This window comes from Pan paniscus, chromosome 12, assembly GCF_029289425.2.
Source record: "Pan paniscus chromosome 12, NHGRI_mPanPan1-v2.0_pri, whole genome shotgun sequence".
NCBI classification, from domain to species: domain Eukaryota; kingdom Metazoa; phylum Chordata; class Mammalia; order Primates; family Hominidae; genus Pan; species Pan paniscus.
In genome coordinates, this window is record NC_073261.2 from 31,035,606 (window position 1) to 31,053,279 (window position 17,674).

Below are 17,674 nucleotides of genomic sequence, written 5' to 3' on the forward strand. Positions count from 1 at the left end.
CTCTCTGAATCTTATAAAAACACCAATTTGCCAGGCGCAGTGGCTCACGCCTGTAATCGTAGCACTTTGGGAGGCCGAGGCGGGCAGATCATGAGGTCAGGAGATCGAGACCATCCTGGCTAACGCGGTGAAACCCCGCCTTCACTAAAAATACAAAAAATTAGCCGGGAGTGGTGGCGGGCGCCTGTAATCCCAGCTACTCGGGAGGCTGAGGCAGGAGAATGGTGTGAACCCGGGAGACGGAGCTTGCAGTGAGCTGAGATGGCGCCACTGCACTCCAGCCTGGGCGACAGAGCGAGACTCTGCCTCAAAAACAAACAAGCAAACAAACAAAACAAAGCAACAACAACGAAACACGAATTCTACTGGATCGGGGACCCCCCTTATGACCTCAATTACATCTTTAGAGGTCCTAATTTCTACAGTCATATTGAAATTAGGGTTTCAACATGAATCTGGGGCACAATTCAGTCCATAGCAGGTGGGACACAGCCAGGGCCTTGCTTCCAGTCTCAGAGAATGGGGCAGGTTCCCGCAACTCAGCACATGGGTGGCTCCTCCCCAGTGCCCAGGTCACAAGAAAGACCCGCCTCTAACTTTCGGGCTCCCTGTTGAGAATGGGACACCAGCACTCCTACTTTCCCAGTGTTCCTGAGACCATGGTGTTGTCTTTTGTTTATTGTGGGGTGTTTTTGCCATCTTCAGACAGGTCTTTGACATAGCAACTTATCGGACATTTGATTCTGTGATTGTGAAAATTAATTGATTAATTAGTCATAAGTAAAAAATTAAACAATGCATTGAATCAGAAAAAAGGAGGGCCAGATGAAGAGCTTAAAAGGAATCTGAGTATCTTAAAAAGACATATTCCTTTCAAACAAGAACAGTTAGAGTCACGGATTTTTTAACAAATGACTTTTTAGCAGCAATGATAAAATAGTAAATGACAACTTCAAATAGGCTACCACATATGGAAGTTTCTCGTCAAAGAATATCTTCAAGAATCATGTAAACACATTTTCAGATTAAAACAAACAATGAACGTGGGTTTATCAGCAGACCCACTCAATGGAAAATTTCTCAAATCTGTGACTGAGTCAAAAGTACATTTGTCCCTGATGGAAAGCGAGAGGTTTTATTTGTTTCTGTATTTATTTTGGATCCTTAGAAGAAAACAGCTTTCTCTCCATTCAGTTCCACCTCATGCTGTTGAGGATGACCATGGGGGCAGTGACTGTGAGGAAGGAGGAAGGCTGTGCTCTCAGGGTGGTCGTGCCTCCTGTCCACCTGAGTGACCTCATGGAGCAGAGCCACCCACACCACGAAGGCCACGTGCCTGCCTCTGCACTGCCATGGCACAGACACAGAAACCTTGTCACATTTAGTCCACCATATTTTGAGGTTTCTTTGTAATAAATTTAATTATGCTCTGATTCTCCTTTCAGATTTGGAATCATTTACTTTTCACCATTTTGACTTGAGAATATAGACCTTTGGGATATCAGCATCAGGTAGGTTGTACATTTGTTTGCTTTTCCTAAGAATATATCTAACCGCCTTGAATGGGTTTTGATTTTATCTTCTGTCTCACAGAAAAGCAGAAACTCAAGGTGACTAGGTGCTGTCAATCACAGGAGGGCTAAAGTGACAACGGAATTGCTGTATCTCCTGCTGTTGCTACTTACATCTTATTTTCTTTTACTGCGTTCTGTAATAACATTTAGGCTCAAAGATACATTAATTAGTATTTTTGAATAACATATGAAGTGCTTATGTTTCTTAATTTGAGGGCTATGGTCTACTAAATATCTATATACATTTTGCCATGCAACTTTTCAACCTAACAGAAATGACACATTGGAATTTTAATTGCACTTCCTATGGAATCCGTTATCTTGACATAAATCATCACAAGTATAAGTTAAGCTGTTAGCCTGCATCAGATTCAATGAGCCTTTTGTGTCTCTACACAGTGTTTTCACATGTAACAGACATCACTCATTACTCGGGTTCATGTAAATTTATTTGGCAGAACAATCAGATCACGGAAGCAGGCAAGTGGTAACACAAGTGAAATACATGTTAGAAACGACTGATTTGGGGATAGTTTTATACATGGTAACACTTGGTCATATTGGGAAATTGCTGTCTTCCCACTTTCCAAACTTGCTCCTTTACCACTCACACGAAACTGCCCTCTCTAGTATTATGGTGAAGAAAGCACTATTGCTTTTTTAACGGAAAGCATTTGTTAGGTTTAAAAGTTCCATGGCAAAATGTATACAGATATGTATCAGACCGTAGCCCTCATATTAAGAAAGCATATAAATTTAGAACATTATTGTCAACAGAATCTATTTATTTATTTATTTATTTTTATTTTATTATTATTATACTTTAAGTTTTAGGGTACATGTGTACAATGGGCAGGTTTGTTACATATGTATACATGTGCCATGTTGGTGTGCTGCACCCATTAAGACACATGCACACGTATGTTTATTGCGGTGCTATTCACAATAGCAAAGACTTGGAACCAACCCAAATGTCCAACAACGATAGACTGGATTAAGAAAATGTGGCACATATACACCATGGAATACTATGCAGCCATAAAAAATGAAGAGTTCATGTCCTTTGTAGGGACATGGATGAAGCTGGAAACCATCATTCTCAGCAAACTATCGCAAGGACAAAAAACCAAACACCGCATGCTCTCACTCATAGGTGGGAATTGAACAATGAGAACACATGGACACAGGGTGGGGAACATCACACTCCGGGGACGGTTGCAGGGTGGGGGGAGGGATGAGGGATAGCATTAGGAGACATACCTAATGCTAAATGAAGAGTTAATAGAATCTATTAAGAGCATAATTTTTCTATGCATTTACAACTAAAATAGACGATTCAGATTGATTTTCAGGAAAAAAATAGGGTCATGTAAAAATAATGCATTTATTCATTCTTCGAATGATTTTCTTATGACAACATAGTACTAGATATTTCCTCTCTAAAGTACTATGTCAGTAAAATACTTTTAAAATTCGAAGAATTTGAGAAGAAAATAAAAATCTCATACAATTCTGCATTGTTCCTGTGATACGTTTTATAAACTTTATGTTTTCCTTCTGAGTTATTTTGTTTATTTTCAAATCCCACTTTTGGAATTGTAAGAACTCCATTTTCAGTCAGCAAAAGGTAATTGAGGTAAATCAAACTATTTCGGTATTAGGATTTATATTTCCCCTGGATTTTAAAAATCTATAAGAAGTAAAAAAAAATCAAACATTATAACTAATTATTCTTAGCCATACCCCCGTGAAAATAGCTGGTGCAGAATGCTTTCTCCACCATAATACTAGGGAGGGCAGGTTCGTGTGAGTGGTAAAGGAGAGAGAAAGTTTGGAAAGTGGGAAGATAGCAATTTCTCAACATGAACAACTGTTACCATGTTTAAAACTATCCCCAGACCAGTCGTTTGCAACATGTATTTCACTTGTGTTACCACTAATCTGCATCCGTGATCTGATTGTTCTGCAAATAAATGGACTCAACAAATGTGGGCCAGACAAGGAGGGTGAGGATGAGCTTTCATTCACTCTTCCTTCATCAGAGCTGGCTGTTCCCAGAGCAGGTGGCTACATGTGGCAGCCGATGGAGCCTTAACATGTGGGACTGAGGTGCAGCTGAGGCTTTCATGGGCCAGGGTCCTCAGCAGCAAACTCTGCCTCCTCTTCTGCAGACTGAGAGACCCTGCTGAGCTGCTCCCCAGACAAGCAGTGCATGTGAGCAGCTGGGACACCCCAGAAGGGAGGTTTCTCTATGGGGCTGTACCACTGTGGGAGGAAGCTGCAGAGCCTGCATGCAGTAATAAACCCCAACATCTTCAGCTCCACCCGGCTGATTTTCAGTGTGAAATCAGTGCCTGACCCACTGCCATTGAACCTGTCTCGGACTCCAGAGGCCCGGTTTGAAACAAAATAGATCAGGAGCTGTGGACACTGGCCTGGCTTCTGCAGGAAACAATACGAATAGGTGTATCCATCACTGGACAAGAGGCTCTGACTAGACCTACAGGATATGTGGGTAGCTCTCCAGAGGTGACAGGCCAGGAGAGTGGAGTCTGGGCCATCACAGTATCACCACTGGATCCTGAAATAATAACAGAGAAGTGCAAGGTTGTATAGACACATTATGAGCAGCTTTCATGATTTCCCTATGATACTGATTTACAGTTACATATATTTTCAAGTTTTGATTTATATCATGGAAAGTAGACTTTCTAAAATGAACCCATTATTTACCAGCCAGCAGGGAACTCTTTATTTTCAAGATCTTAATCAGAGGTCATTGTTCCTTGGAGGTGAATCCTGATTATTCTTAAGACAAAAATATGAATTCTCTTTCCTGGAGCATAGACCATGTGCCTCTAACACACGGTTGAAATAAATATGGGAAGCTATGGAGCACCCAGAACTCACCTTCCAACCCCATTTTCCCACCTCATATTTTTTCTATCTTTACCAGGGACCCAGAGCATCAGCCGCCCCAGGAGCTGAGCAGGGAGCCTCATTGTGAGATGAACTGAGGAGTCCTGATCTGTCGAGGCAAGGTTAGAGCTGAGCTTTTACCTCAGACTCACAAGGGAAGGTCCTCCCCTAGGGTGCAATATGCAAATCACCTGGTGGGTGCAGCAGTGTGGAAAGGGTCAGTGGTGGAGGGGGTATGTCTCTACTGTGAACAATGTGACATAAAATGTTCAATGGAGCAAAACAAACATAGTTCAAGTCAAGTATGCCTGTAGCAGTTGAGGACGGGACACACTAGGATCTCCTCCCAGTGACATGACTGAGCATCCCTGCAGCCATGAGGACAGCAGGAAACCTTAGCGGCTGGTCCAGTGAGGATGTGGCAGCCAACACTGGAGGGTCTGTAGGGCTTGAGCGCCCCAAGGAGTTAGGAAGGAAGAGGCTCTGGAAGGTGCCCTGGAGAGACCTGGCCCCTGTTCACACAGAAGAGGAGCATGTACCTGTGACTGACGCCTCATGTCCTCTTCCTCAAAGACTCTCCAGGCAACTGCCTGAGCCCACCTGACTCGACTCTCTGTGGACACATCCCCCGGCACCGCAGCCTCTCCTTCCACGCTGAGAGGCTGAGCTTCCTTGAGAGCTTTATGTTTGGGGCCATCACACTGTGCAGGGTCCCAGTGAGTGTTCTGCTCACAGGAGGATGTGCAGCATCTCCAGGCTCCAAAGTAGTGTTTGTGATGGTGAAATCCCTAGAATTTTGGTTAGATGTGAGTCCCTGCTTGTGAATACCTTCTACAGACATGTCATTCTTTGTTTTGCAAGATATATATATATATATTTTTTAATTATACTTTAAGTTTTAGGGTACATGTGCACATTGTGCAGGTTAGTTACATATGTATACATGTGCCATGCTGGTGCGCTGCACCCACTAACTCGTCATCTAGCATTAGGTATATCTCCCAATGCTATCCCTCCCCCCTCCCCCCTCCCCACCACAGTCCCCAGAGTATGATATTCCCCTTCCTGTGTCCATGTGATCTCATTGTTCAATTCCCACCTATGAGTGAGAATATGCGGTGTTTGGTTTTTTGTTCTTGCGATCGTTTACTGAGAATGATGGTTTCCAGTTTCATCCATGTCCCTACAAAGGACATGAACTCATCATTTTTTATGGCTGCATAGTATTCCATGGTGTATATGTGCCACATTTTCTTAATCCAGTCTATCATTGTTGGACATTTGGGTTGGTTCCAAGTCTTTGCTATTGTGAATAATGCCGCAATAAACATACGTGTGCATGTGTCTTTATGGCAGCATGATTTATAGTCATTTGGGTATATACCCAGTAAGGGGATGGCTGGGTCAAATGGTATTTCTAGTTCTAGATCCCTGAGGAATCGCCACACTGACTTCCACAATGGTTGAACTAGTTTACAGTCCCACCAACAGTGTAAAAGTGTTCCTATTTCTCCACATCCTCTCCAGCACCTGTTGTTTCCTGACTTTTTAATGATTGCCATTCTAACTGGTGTGAGATGGTATCTCATTGTGGTTTTGATTTGCATTTCTCTGATGGCCAGTGATGATGAGCATTTTTTCATGTGTTTTTTGGCTGCATAAATGTCTTCTTTTGAGAAGTGTCTGTTCATGTCCCTCGCCCACTTTTTGATGGGGTTGTTTGTTTTTTTCTTGTAAATTTGTTTGAGTTCATTGTAGATTCTGGATATTAGCCCTTTGTCAGATGAGTAGGTTGCGAAAATATTCTCCCATGTTGTAGGTTGCCTGTTCACTCTGATGGTAGTTTCTTTTGCTGTGCAGAATCTCTTTAGTTTAATTAGATCCCATTTGTCAATTTTGGCTTTTGTTGCTGTTGCTTTTGGTGTTTTGGACATGAAGTCCTTGCCCACGCCTATGTCCTGAATGGTAATGCCTAGGTTTTCTTCTAGGGTTTTTATGGTTTTAGGTCTAACGTTTAAATCTTTAATCCATCTTGAATTGATTTTTGTATAAGGTGTAAGAAAGGGATCCAGTTTCAGCTTTCTACATATGGCTAGCCAGTTTTCCCAGCACCATTTATTAAATAGGGAATCCTTTCCCCATTGCTTGTTTTTCTCAGGTTTGTCAAAGATCAGATAGTTGTAGGTAAGTGGTGTTATTTCTGAGGGCTCTGTTCTGTTCCATTGATCTATATCTCTGATTTGGTACCAGTACCATGCTGTTTTGGTTACTGTAGCCTTGTAGTATAGTTTGAAGTCAGGTAGTGTGATGCCTCCAGCTTTGTTCTTTTGGCTTAGGATTGACTTGGCGATGCGGGCTCTTTTTTGGTTCCATATGAACTTTAAAGTAGTTTTTTCCAATTCTGTGAAGAAAGTCATTGGTAGCTTGATGGGGATGGCATTGAATCTGTAAATTACCTTGGGCAGTATGGCCATTTTCACGATATTGATTCTTCCTACCCATGAGCATGGAATGTTCTTCCATTTGTTTGTATCCTCTTTTATTTCCTTGAGCAGTGGTTTGTAGTTCTCCTTGAAGAGGTCCTTCACATCCCTTGTAAGTTGGATTCCTAGGTATTTTATTCTCTTTGAAGCAATTGTGAATGGGAGTTCACTCATGATTTGGCTCTCTGTTTGTCTGTTGTTGGTGTATAGGAATGCTTGTGATTTTTGTACATTGATTTTGTATCCTGAGACTTTGCTGAAGTTGCTTATCAGCTTAAGGAGATTTTGGGCTGAGACGATGGGGTTTTCTAGATAAACAATCATGTCGTCTGCAAACAGGGACAATTTGACTTCCTCTTTTCCTAATTGAATACCCTTTATTTCCTTCTCCTGCCTGATTGCCCTGGCCAGAACTTCCAACACTATGTTGAATAGGAGCGGTGAGAGAGGGCATCCCTGTCTTGTGCCAGTTTTCAAAGGGAATGCTTCCAGTTTTTGCCCATTCAGTATGATATTGGCTGTGGGTTTGTCATAGATAGCTCTTATTATTTTGAAATACGTCCCATCAATACCTAATTTATTGCGAGTTTTTAGCATGAAGTGTTGTTGAATTTTGTCAAAGGCTTTTTCTGCATCTATTGAGATAATCATGTGGTTTTTGTCTTTGGCTCTGTTTATATGCTGGATTACATTTATTGATTTGCATATATTAAACCAGCCTTGCATCCCAGGGATGAAGCCCACTTGATCATGGTGGATAAGCTTTTTGATGTGCTGCTGGATTCGGTTTGCCAGTATTTTATTGAGGATTTTCGCATCAATGTTCATCAAGGATATTGGTCTAAAATTCTCCTTTTTGGTTGTGTCTCTGCCCGGCTTTGGTATCAGAATGATGCTGGCCTCATAAAATGAGTTAGGGAGGATTCCCTCTTTTTCTATTGATTGGAATAGTTTCAGAAGGAATGGTACCAGTTGCTCCTTGTACCTCTGGTAGAATTCGGCTGTGAATCCATCTGGTCCTGGACTCTTTTTGGTTGGTCAGCTATTGATTATTGCCACAATTTCAGCTCCTGTTATTGGTCTATTCAGAGATTCAACTTCTTCCTGGTTTAGTCTTGGGAGAGTGTGTCAAGGAATTTATCCATTTCTTCTAGATTTTCTAGTTTATTTGCGTAGAGGTGTTTGTAGTATTCTCTGATGGTAGTTTGTATTTCTGTGGGATCGGTGGTGATATCCCCTTTATCATTTTTTATTGTGTCTATTTGATTCTTCTCTCTTTTTTTCTTTATTAGTCTTGCTAGCGGTCTATCAATTTTGTTAATCCTTTCAAAAAACCAGCTCCTGGATTCATTGATTTTTTGAAGGGTTTTTTGCGTCTCTATTTCCTTCAGTTCTGCTCGGATTTTAGTTATTTCTTGCCTTCTGCTAGCTTTTGAATGTGTTTGCTCTTGCTTTTCTAGTTCTTTTAATTGTGATGTTAGGGTGTCAATTTTGGATCTTTCCTGCTTTCTCTTGTGGGCATTTAGTGCTATAAATTTCCCTCTACACACTGCTTTGAATGCGTCCCAGAGATTCTGGTATGTTGTGTCTTTGTTCTCGTTGGTTTCAAAGAACATCTTTATTTCTGCCTTCATTTCGTTATGTACCCAGCAGTCATTCAGGAGCAGGTTGTTCAGTTTCCATGTAGTTGAGCAGCTTTGAGTGAGATTCTTAATCCTCAGTTCTAGTTTGATTGCACTGTGGTCTGAGAGATAGTTTGTTATAATTTCTGTTCTTTTACATTTGCTGAGGAGAGCTTTACTTCCAACTATGTGGTCAATTTTGGAATAGGTGTGGTGTGGTGCTGAAAAAAATGTATATTCTGTTGATTTGGGGTGGAGAGTTCTGTAGATGTCTATTAGGTCCACTTGGTGCAGAGCTGAGTTCAATTCCTGGGTATCCTTGTTGACTTTCTGTCTCGTTGATCTGTCTAATGTTGACAGTGGGGTGTTAAAGTCTCCCATTATTAATGTGTGGGAGTCTAAGTCTCTTTGTAGGTCACTCAGGACTTGCTTTATAAATCTTGGTGCTCCTGTATTGGGTGCATATATATTTAGCATAGTTAGCTCCTCTTGTTGAATTGATCCCTTTACCATTATGTAATGGCCTTCTTTGTCTCTTTTGATCTTTGTTGGTTTAAAGTCTGTTTTATCAGAGACTAGGATTGCAACCCCTGCCTTTTTTTGTTTTCCATTTGCTTGGTAGATCTTCCTCCATCCTTTTATTTTGAGCCTATGTGTGTCTCTGCACGTGAGATGGGTTTCCTGAATACAGCACACTGATGGGTCTTGGCTCTTTATCCAACTTGCCAGTCTGTGTCTTTTCATTGGAGAATTTAGTCCATTTACATTTAAAGTTAATATTGTTATGTGTGAATTTGATCCTGTCATTATGATGTTAGCTGGTGATTTTGCTCGTTAGTTGATGCAGTTTCTTCCTAGTCTCGATGGTCTTTACATTTTGGCATGATTTTGCAGCAGCTGGTACCGGTTGTTCCTTTCCATGTTTAGCGCTTCCTTCAGGAGCTCTTTTAGGGCAGGCCTGGTGGTGACAAAATCGGTCAGCATTTGCTTGTCTGTAAAGTATTTTATTTCTCCTTCACTTATGAAGCTTAGTTTGGCTGGATATGAAATTCTGGGTTGAAAATTCTTTTCTTTAAGAATGTTGAATATTGGCCCCCACTCTCTTCTGGCTTGTAGGGTTTCTGCCGAGAGATCCGCTGTTAGTCTGATGGGCTTCCCTTTGAGGGTAACCCGACCTTTCTCTCTGGTTGCCCTTAACATTTTTTCCTTCATTTCAACTTTGGTGAATCTGACAATTATGTGTCTTGGAGTTGCTCTTCTCGAGGAGTATCTTTGTGGCATTCTCTGTATTTCCTGAATCTGAACGTTGGCCTGCCTTGCTAGATTGGGGAAGTTCTCCTGGATAATATCCTGCAGAGTGTTTTCCAACTTGGTTCCATTCTCCGCATCACTTTCAGGTACACCAATCAGACGTAGATTTGGTCTTTTCACATAGTCCCATATTTCTTGGAGGCTTTGCTCATTTCTTTTTATTCTTTTTTCTCTAAACTTCCCTTCTCGCTTCATTTCATTCATTTCATCTTCCATTGCTGATACCCTTTCTTCCAGTTGATCGCATCGGCTCCTGAGGCTTCTGCATTCTTCACGTAGTTCTCGAGCCTTGGTTTTCAGCTCCATCAGCTCCTTTAAGCACTTCTCTGTATTGGTTATTCTAGTTATACATTCGTCTAAATTTTTTTCAAAGTTTTCAACTTCTTTCCCTTTGGTTTGAATATCCTCCCGTAGCTCAGAGTAATTTGATCGTCTGAAGCCTTCTTCTCTCAGCTCGTCAAAATCATTCTCCATCCAGCTTTGTTCCGTTGCTGGTGAGGAACTGCGTTCCTTTGGAGGAGGAGAGGCGCTCTGTGTTTTAGAGTTTCCAGTTTTTCTGTTCTGTTTTTTCCCCATCTTTGTGGTTTTATCTACTTTTGGTCTTTGATGATGGTGATGTACAGATGGGTTTTTGGTGTGGATGTCCTTTCTGTTTGTTAGTTTTCCTTCTAACAGACAGGACCCTCAGCTGCAGGTCTGTTGGAATACCCTGCCGTGTGAGGTGTCAGTGTGCCCCTGCTGGGGGGTGCCTCCCAGTTAGGCTGCTCGGGGGTCAGGGGTCAGGGACCCACTTGAGGAGGCAGTCTGCCCGTTCTCAGATCTCCAGCTGCGTGCTGGGAGAACCACTGCTCTCTTCAAAGCTGTCAGACAGGGACATTTAAGTCTGCAGAGGTTACTGCTGTCTTTTTGTTTGTCTGTGCCCTGCCCCCAGAGGTGGAGCCTACAGAGGCAGGCAGGCCTCCTTGAGCTGTGGTGGGCTCCACCCAGTTCGAGCTTCCTGGCTGCTTTGTTTACCTAAGCAAGCCTGGGCAATGGCGGGCGCCCCTCCCCCAGCCTCGCTGCTGCCTTGCAGTTTGATCTCAGACTGCTGTGCTAGCAATCAGCGAGACTCCGTGGGCGTAGGACCCTCCGAGCCAGGTGTGGGATATAGTCTCGTGGTGCGCCGTTTTTTAAGCCGGTCTGAAAAGCGCAATATTCGGGTGGGAGTGACCCGATTTTCCAGGTGCGTCCGTCACCCCTTTCTTTGACTCGGAAAGGGAACTCCCTGACCCCTTGCGCTTCCCAGGTGAGGCAATGCCTCACCCTGCTTCGGCTCACGCACGGTGCGCGCACCCACTGACCTGCGCCCACTGTCTGGCACTCCCTAGTGAGATGAACCCAGTACCTCAGTTGGAAATGCAGAAATCACCCGTCTTCTGCGTCGCTCACGCTGGGAGCTGTAGACGGAGCTGTTCCTATTCGGCCATCTTGGCTCCTCCCTGAGATGGTATTTTTCTTAAGCAACCACCATTTAGATTCTTAGTTCTCTTAACTTTTAGGTTAACAACTCAATACATCTTCCAAGTGTCCTCGTATACTGTGTCCGGTTTGACTATTAGTTTAGGTGGTGCCTATGGCCCATTTAAACTCGGAGACGCTGAGGCTCTGATGTGTATCCATCTGGTTAGAGTATGTATGAGTAAAGCCAAGGTCAGTCAATGACTTGACCTCACTACCTTTTCCAAAATTTCTAGTTCTAACATTGGCTAGCAATTTTGAATGCTTGTCAGACAAATACCTCAGAGTCCTTGCCCTGCTAATGCAGTCATTATTAATAGTGAAAATTACATTGTGTTGCCTTATTTAATGATGTAATGCTGAGTAAGCATTTATAGAGCACTTATTCTGGGAAAGATTAAAAATATACAAAGTGATAATAAATGGTCTCTGTCTTAAGAAGCTTAAGAGGAAATATGACATATTAACAAGTTGCCATGAATTAAGGCATCATATAATAATACAATAAGAGAGTATAAACTATTTTAATAAACATGTTCTACAAAATGGAGCATTTGGATCCTGAAAGGGGGCTAGAATTTAAAAGTATGAGTTGAGAGAAAAAGCATTCCAGTCAGAGGTACCAGCAGAAAAAGTAGCTCTGAGACAGGCATTGGAATTATCAAATATATTTTTCTTCAGATTTTATGAAAGTATGCTTATCCATGAATGCTGAAGTGCTTATCTATGTCAACATTTTGTTAAAGAGTTACTCAAGCTCAGAAAATATAGGGAAATTTTATTTATATTTTCTCAGAAAATATATTTATTTATATCTTCTCAGAAAATATATTTATTTATATCTTCTCAGAAAATATATTTATTTATATCTTCTCAGAAAATATATTTATTTATATCTTCTCAGAAAATATATTTATTTATATCTTCTCAGAAAATATATTTATTTATCTCTTCTCAGAAAATATATTTATTTATATCTTCTCAGAAAATATATTTATTTATATCTTCTCAGAAAATATATTTATTTATATCTTCTCAGAAAATATATTTATTTATATCTTCTCAGAAAATATATTTATTTATATCTTCTCAGAAAATATATTTATTTATATCTTCTCAGAAAATATATTTATTTATGTCTTCTCAGAAAATATATTTATTTATGTTTTCTCAGAAAATATATTTATTTATGTTTTCTCAGAAAATATATTTATTTATGTTTTCTCAGAAAATATATTTATTTATGTTTTCTCAGAAAATATATTTATTTATGTTTTCTCAGAAAATATATTTATGTTTTCTCAGAAAATATATTTATTTATGTTTTCTCAGAAAATATATTTATTTATGTTTTCTCAGAAAATATATTTATTTATGTTTTCTCAGAAAATATATTTATTTATGTTTTCTCAGAAAATATATTTATTTATGTTTTCTCAGAAAATATATTTATTTATGTTTTCTCAGAAAATATATTTATTTATGTTTTCTCAGAAAATATATTTATTTATGTTTTCTCAGAAAATATATTTATTTATGTTTTCTCAGAAAATATATTTATTTATGTTTTCTCAGAAAATATATTTATTTATGTTTTCTCAGAAAATATATTTATTTATGTTTTCTCAGAAAATATATTTATTTATGTTTTCTCAGAAAATATATTTATTTATGTTTTCTCAGAAAATATATTTATTTATGTTTTCTCAGAAAATATATTTATTTATGTTTTCTCAGAAAATATATTTATTTATGTTTTCTCAGAAAATATATTTATTTATGTTTTCTCAGAAAATATATTTATTTATGTTTTCTCAGAAAATATATTTATTTATGTTTGCTCAGAAAATATATTTATTTATGTTTTCTCAGAAAATATATTTATTTATGTTTTTCAGAAAATATAGAAAATATAGGGAATTTTTAGTTTATATTCTTTGATTTTACCATGAATCTGAATTTCTGTTATTTAATTGTTTAAATAGTTACTATAATTTTTGTGTTAAAGATAACACATTATAGAATATCTAATTTACTTATCACCTTCAGGAAAATCAAATAAGCATTTGTGAAGTGTCAACTATTTTCTCTGCAGTGGTGCTTTTCAAACTACCCAGAGTGAAAGACTTTTATTTTTTGTAAAATGTAAAATATTGTGGCAATGTCAGTTTGCTATAAAAGGTTTTCAAATCTGTACTTCCAGGTACTTCAAAATTAGTTTGCAGATTAGTACCAGTGGTCTTAGTACAATTTGAGTAGCTACAGTAAGGAGTTGATACAAAAGAAATACAGCATATTGTCACCATCACTGGTATAAGAATGTTGTGGGGAGGACTAGGCTTACCTATGTAACCAGTGGAAAATGCAGCATATGGTACAATTACTAAAGATAAATATAGACATAAAGAAGAGCGATGATAAAACTGTTCTGGATCCCAGTTAAAATCTTTGGGGTTACTGCTTAACTCTCTGGACTCACAGCCCCGACCCACCATCCCCAATGTGCAGTTTCACTCATGGAAAAAAAGTTTCTAGACCAGCAGCTGAGGATGCATTTACTCTATGTTCAGCCCACTCAAAATACAGTTCTGTAATCAGAATACAAAAACAACCACCAACAACAACATCAGCCCAACTTTCTTTACTGTGTTTCATTTAATGCTGAAATCAGACAATGATTAGAACATGAAACTTTGTTTGAAAAAGTATATTCAATAAATTTTGTCTTTAAAACAGAGCTCTTGACCTATAAAGTATAAAAAGTAATTACAATGAAATATTCTTCAGTAAATCTGACACTTTGGGATTCCAGGCAAAAGGATCGCTTGGGTGCCAAGAGTTCAAGACCAGCCTGGTCAACATAGTGAGATTCTATCTCTGAAAAAAAAAAAGAACAAAAAAAAAAGTTAAACAAATCAGTAAATCTGAGATGCACTGGTATAATTCACTGGCTTGCCCAGTTGGTACTCTCTTAGCCATGGCTATTCCTGATGACTAACTGGCAGTAAAAGCCAGGAAATTATGGAGGTCTACTGAGGAGTCCCCTCTTGAAGTGAAGTTTTCCCATTATTTACACTTAAGAAAAAATTAATGTGAGATTGGATTTTAAACATCCCCATTAAAAACAGAAGAATGGAGGGAAGAAGGTGGGCAGGGAGGGAGAGAGAGAGCTGAATAAAACATTTACTTTATCATTTAACTTTCAAAGTCACATGGAATGCCAATTCCAAAATCACTTAATTTTTAGAACCACTGCAATCTAAACACTGTCATCAGAAACATGCCAAGTGTTGGTTCTCTGTGGTAGGTCTCCCATCTTACTTATATTTTCACTGTATTAAACTTCACCCTTGCATGGGTTTACCCTCCAGCCTCTGGGCCTTCACTAACTAGGACCCTATCTACCTGCATGTTTTGCTCTCCACTTTCTTTGCCATTCACTGGCCCCTTCTTTAGTGTTTGGTCTTCAGGTCGCCACTTTCCCTTTTAGCTAATTCCATTACTCTGATTTTCTCTGTTCCTTTAGCTACCCTATCCTAGAACAACTCTCCCAGGGATGAAAATGGGGACTTCAGAATTGAGAAATAAAAGGGAAGATGTTACGACAACCTTCCTATCTTATTTTTTGGTAAATCCACTCTTTCCCTGTCTCTATCTCTCTCTCTCTCTCTCTCTCTCTCACACACACACACACACACACACACACACACACACACAGAAATTTACAGAGTAAGAGAGATTAGGAAGATAATTTTGGTGGTAGAGTCAAGAAGAGGTTGAAGAGGTGCTAATATTAAAAGAGAGATTTGAATAAAATGTTTTTAGAATTCATAGGTATTATGATATTCTATTGTAAAATGCTATTGGTTAAAATTATCTTTGTATGGGCAAACTGAGTCTCTGTCTCCAACTGTCTGTGAACAAGCTATTCAGTTCACTAAACCTCAGCACCTCATCTGTGGAATGAGCACCATAGTAGCTCCTGTCATAAAGGTTAAATGATTTTGTAAAGGACAGATTACAAAGCATATATAAAGTATTTGATTTTTTGTTATTAAAATACTTATAATGTCTGTAATATTTTTAAAGTAAAGAGGTATAATGATTTATACTTCTGTTTATTCTAGAAACTGATTCTTAGTTGAGCTCGGAGGTTTTTCAACTTTTCTTTCAAATATTGAGATAAATAACATTGATCTATCTATTTATCTATCTATCTATTTTGAGATAGGATCCTACTTTGTCACCCAGGCTGAAGTGCAGTGGCCTTTGTCTTCCAGGCTCAGGTAGGATCCTCCTACCTCATCCTCCCAAATATCTGGGACTACCAGTGTGTGACACCACCCCCAGCTAATGTTTTTGATTTTTTTATAGAGATGAGGTCTCACTATGCTGACAAAGCTGGTTTTGAACTCAAGCAGTCTTCATGTCTTGGCCTCCCAAAATGCTGAGATTACAGGCATAAGCCACTGTGCCTGGACTTTTATTTTATGTAGATCACCATCCCTTACTGAGTATCACATAACTGTTATTATAAATCTTGAATAAGAGATAACATGTTTTGGCCAGGCACGGTGGCTCATGCCTGTAATCCCAGCAATTTTGGAGGCCAAGGTGGGCAGATCACCTGAGGTCAGGAATTCGAGACCAGCCTGGCCAAAATGGTGAAACCCCATCTCTACTCAAAATACAAAAAATATATATATATATATATTAGCCAGGTATGGTGGCACATGCCTGTAGTCCCACCTACTGGGGAGGCTGAGGCAGAAGAATTGCTTGAACTCAGAAGGCAGAAGTTGCAGTGAGCTAAGACCATCCCACTGCACTCCAGCCTGGGCAAATGAGTGAGAATCCATCTTAAAAAAAAAAAAAGACTACATATTTCATACAGTATTCCAAAACCAAAAACAACACTATGCTTTGCTTTTCATTACCATGAATCTATAAGTTATTAAGCTTTCAGTACTGCAAATATTGTCACATATTAACAGTTTGACTTGAAAATACGTGTAATTTCTACTAAAAATAGAAAAGAAAGGCCTTGTCTTTAGAAGCTTCCAAGGAACATTATAACAGAAGTTATATTTTCCACAACTTGGGTTCAATTAATCTTATATATTGCAATTGACTTAAATAAAATTTTAATTTTTGAACACTTTAAGGTTTACAGAAACATTGTGAAAATAGTATAATATTCCTGGTAAGTACCCAAACTCTGCTTTCTCTATTACTAAAATTTTATATTAGTGTGGTGCATTCGTTACAATTAAGGCATCAATATTGTCATATTATTATTATCTAAAGACCATACTTGTTCAGAATTCCTCAGTTTTTATTTAGTTTCCATTTTCTGTTCTAGTGTACATCCTAGAATCTTATATTACATTTAGTCATTGTGAGACAGACTCCAGGTCAGTAAGTGCTGAAACAGGGGATGTTAAAAAAGAACCAACATAGATTACAAAAGGAAGACTCAAAGCTTCCAGAATGATTTTCTTTCTATCTAAAATCATTTTCTATCTTTCATCCTATCAGCACTCATAAATTACACACACTCATAACCTGCCACAATTTACTGGCAGATTGTGAAGCGGGAGCAGGCATGTCACACAGTGAAAGCAGGAACAAGAGAGTGAGGGGGGAGATACCACACACTTTTAAACAACCAGATCTTGCGAGAGCTCACCTGCTATCATGAGGAGTACCAAGGAGATAGTACTAAACCATTCATGAGAAATCCACCCTCCTAATCCAGTCACGTCCCTCCAGACCCCACCTACCACACTGGGGATTACAGTTCAACATGAGATTTGGGTGGGGACACAGATCCAAACTATATCACAGGGGTTTCCCTATGTTGCTTAGGCTGGTCTCAAACTCCTGGCCTCAAGTGATCTTCCTGCCTCAACCTTCCAACGTGCTGGAATTAGAGGTATCAGCCACCATGCCCAGCCAGAAATTTCTTTCTCAAGGGGCTTTTCATCTCACTTGAAATTTTAGTTTAGGGATCTCCTAACTTACAAAGGGTTTGTGTTCCAAAATTTTGTTTCTAAGTCAGGTAGGCTCACTTTCCTACAGAAAATGAGAAGAAGCCAGTCCCAAAGCAAGCAATAAAAGCCTGTTGCCTCACAAGTGAACTATGATGTTGCTAAATCCATCAGGAGTAGTTTTACTTTTGCTCTTTGTTGAATGGGCTACTGTGGGCCTGTGGGGGCACCTAACCACCATTTATCTTATTTCTTTGAAGCAGGTCGTGCTGTCATGT

The 17,674-nt window shown here is 39.2% G+C and overlaps 1 protein-coding gene across 4 annotated transcripts in view; it reads right to left on the minus strand.

Moving 5' to 3' along the window:
• Positions 1–14,032: 14,032 nt before the first annotated feature.
• Positions 14,033–17,674, minus strand: part of LOC100968148 (ankyrin repeat domain-containing protein 36B) — a 103,360-nt gene continuing 99,718 nt past the window's right edge. For all 4 annotated transcript variants that reach the window (XM_063594783.1, XM_055107635.1, XM_055107637.2 and 1 more), the window contains one exon: positions 14,033–14,283. The gene's annotated coding sequence lies outside the window, so the exon portion shown is untranslated. The remainder of the gene's footprint in view (positions 14,284–17,674) is intronic.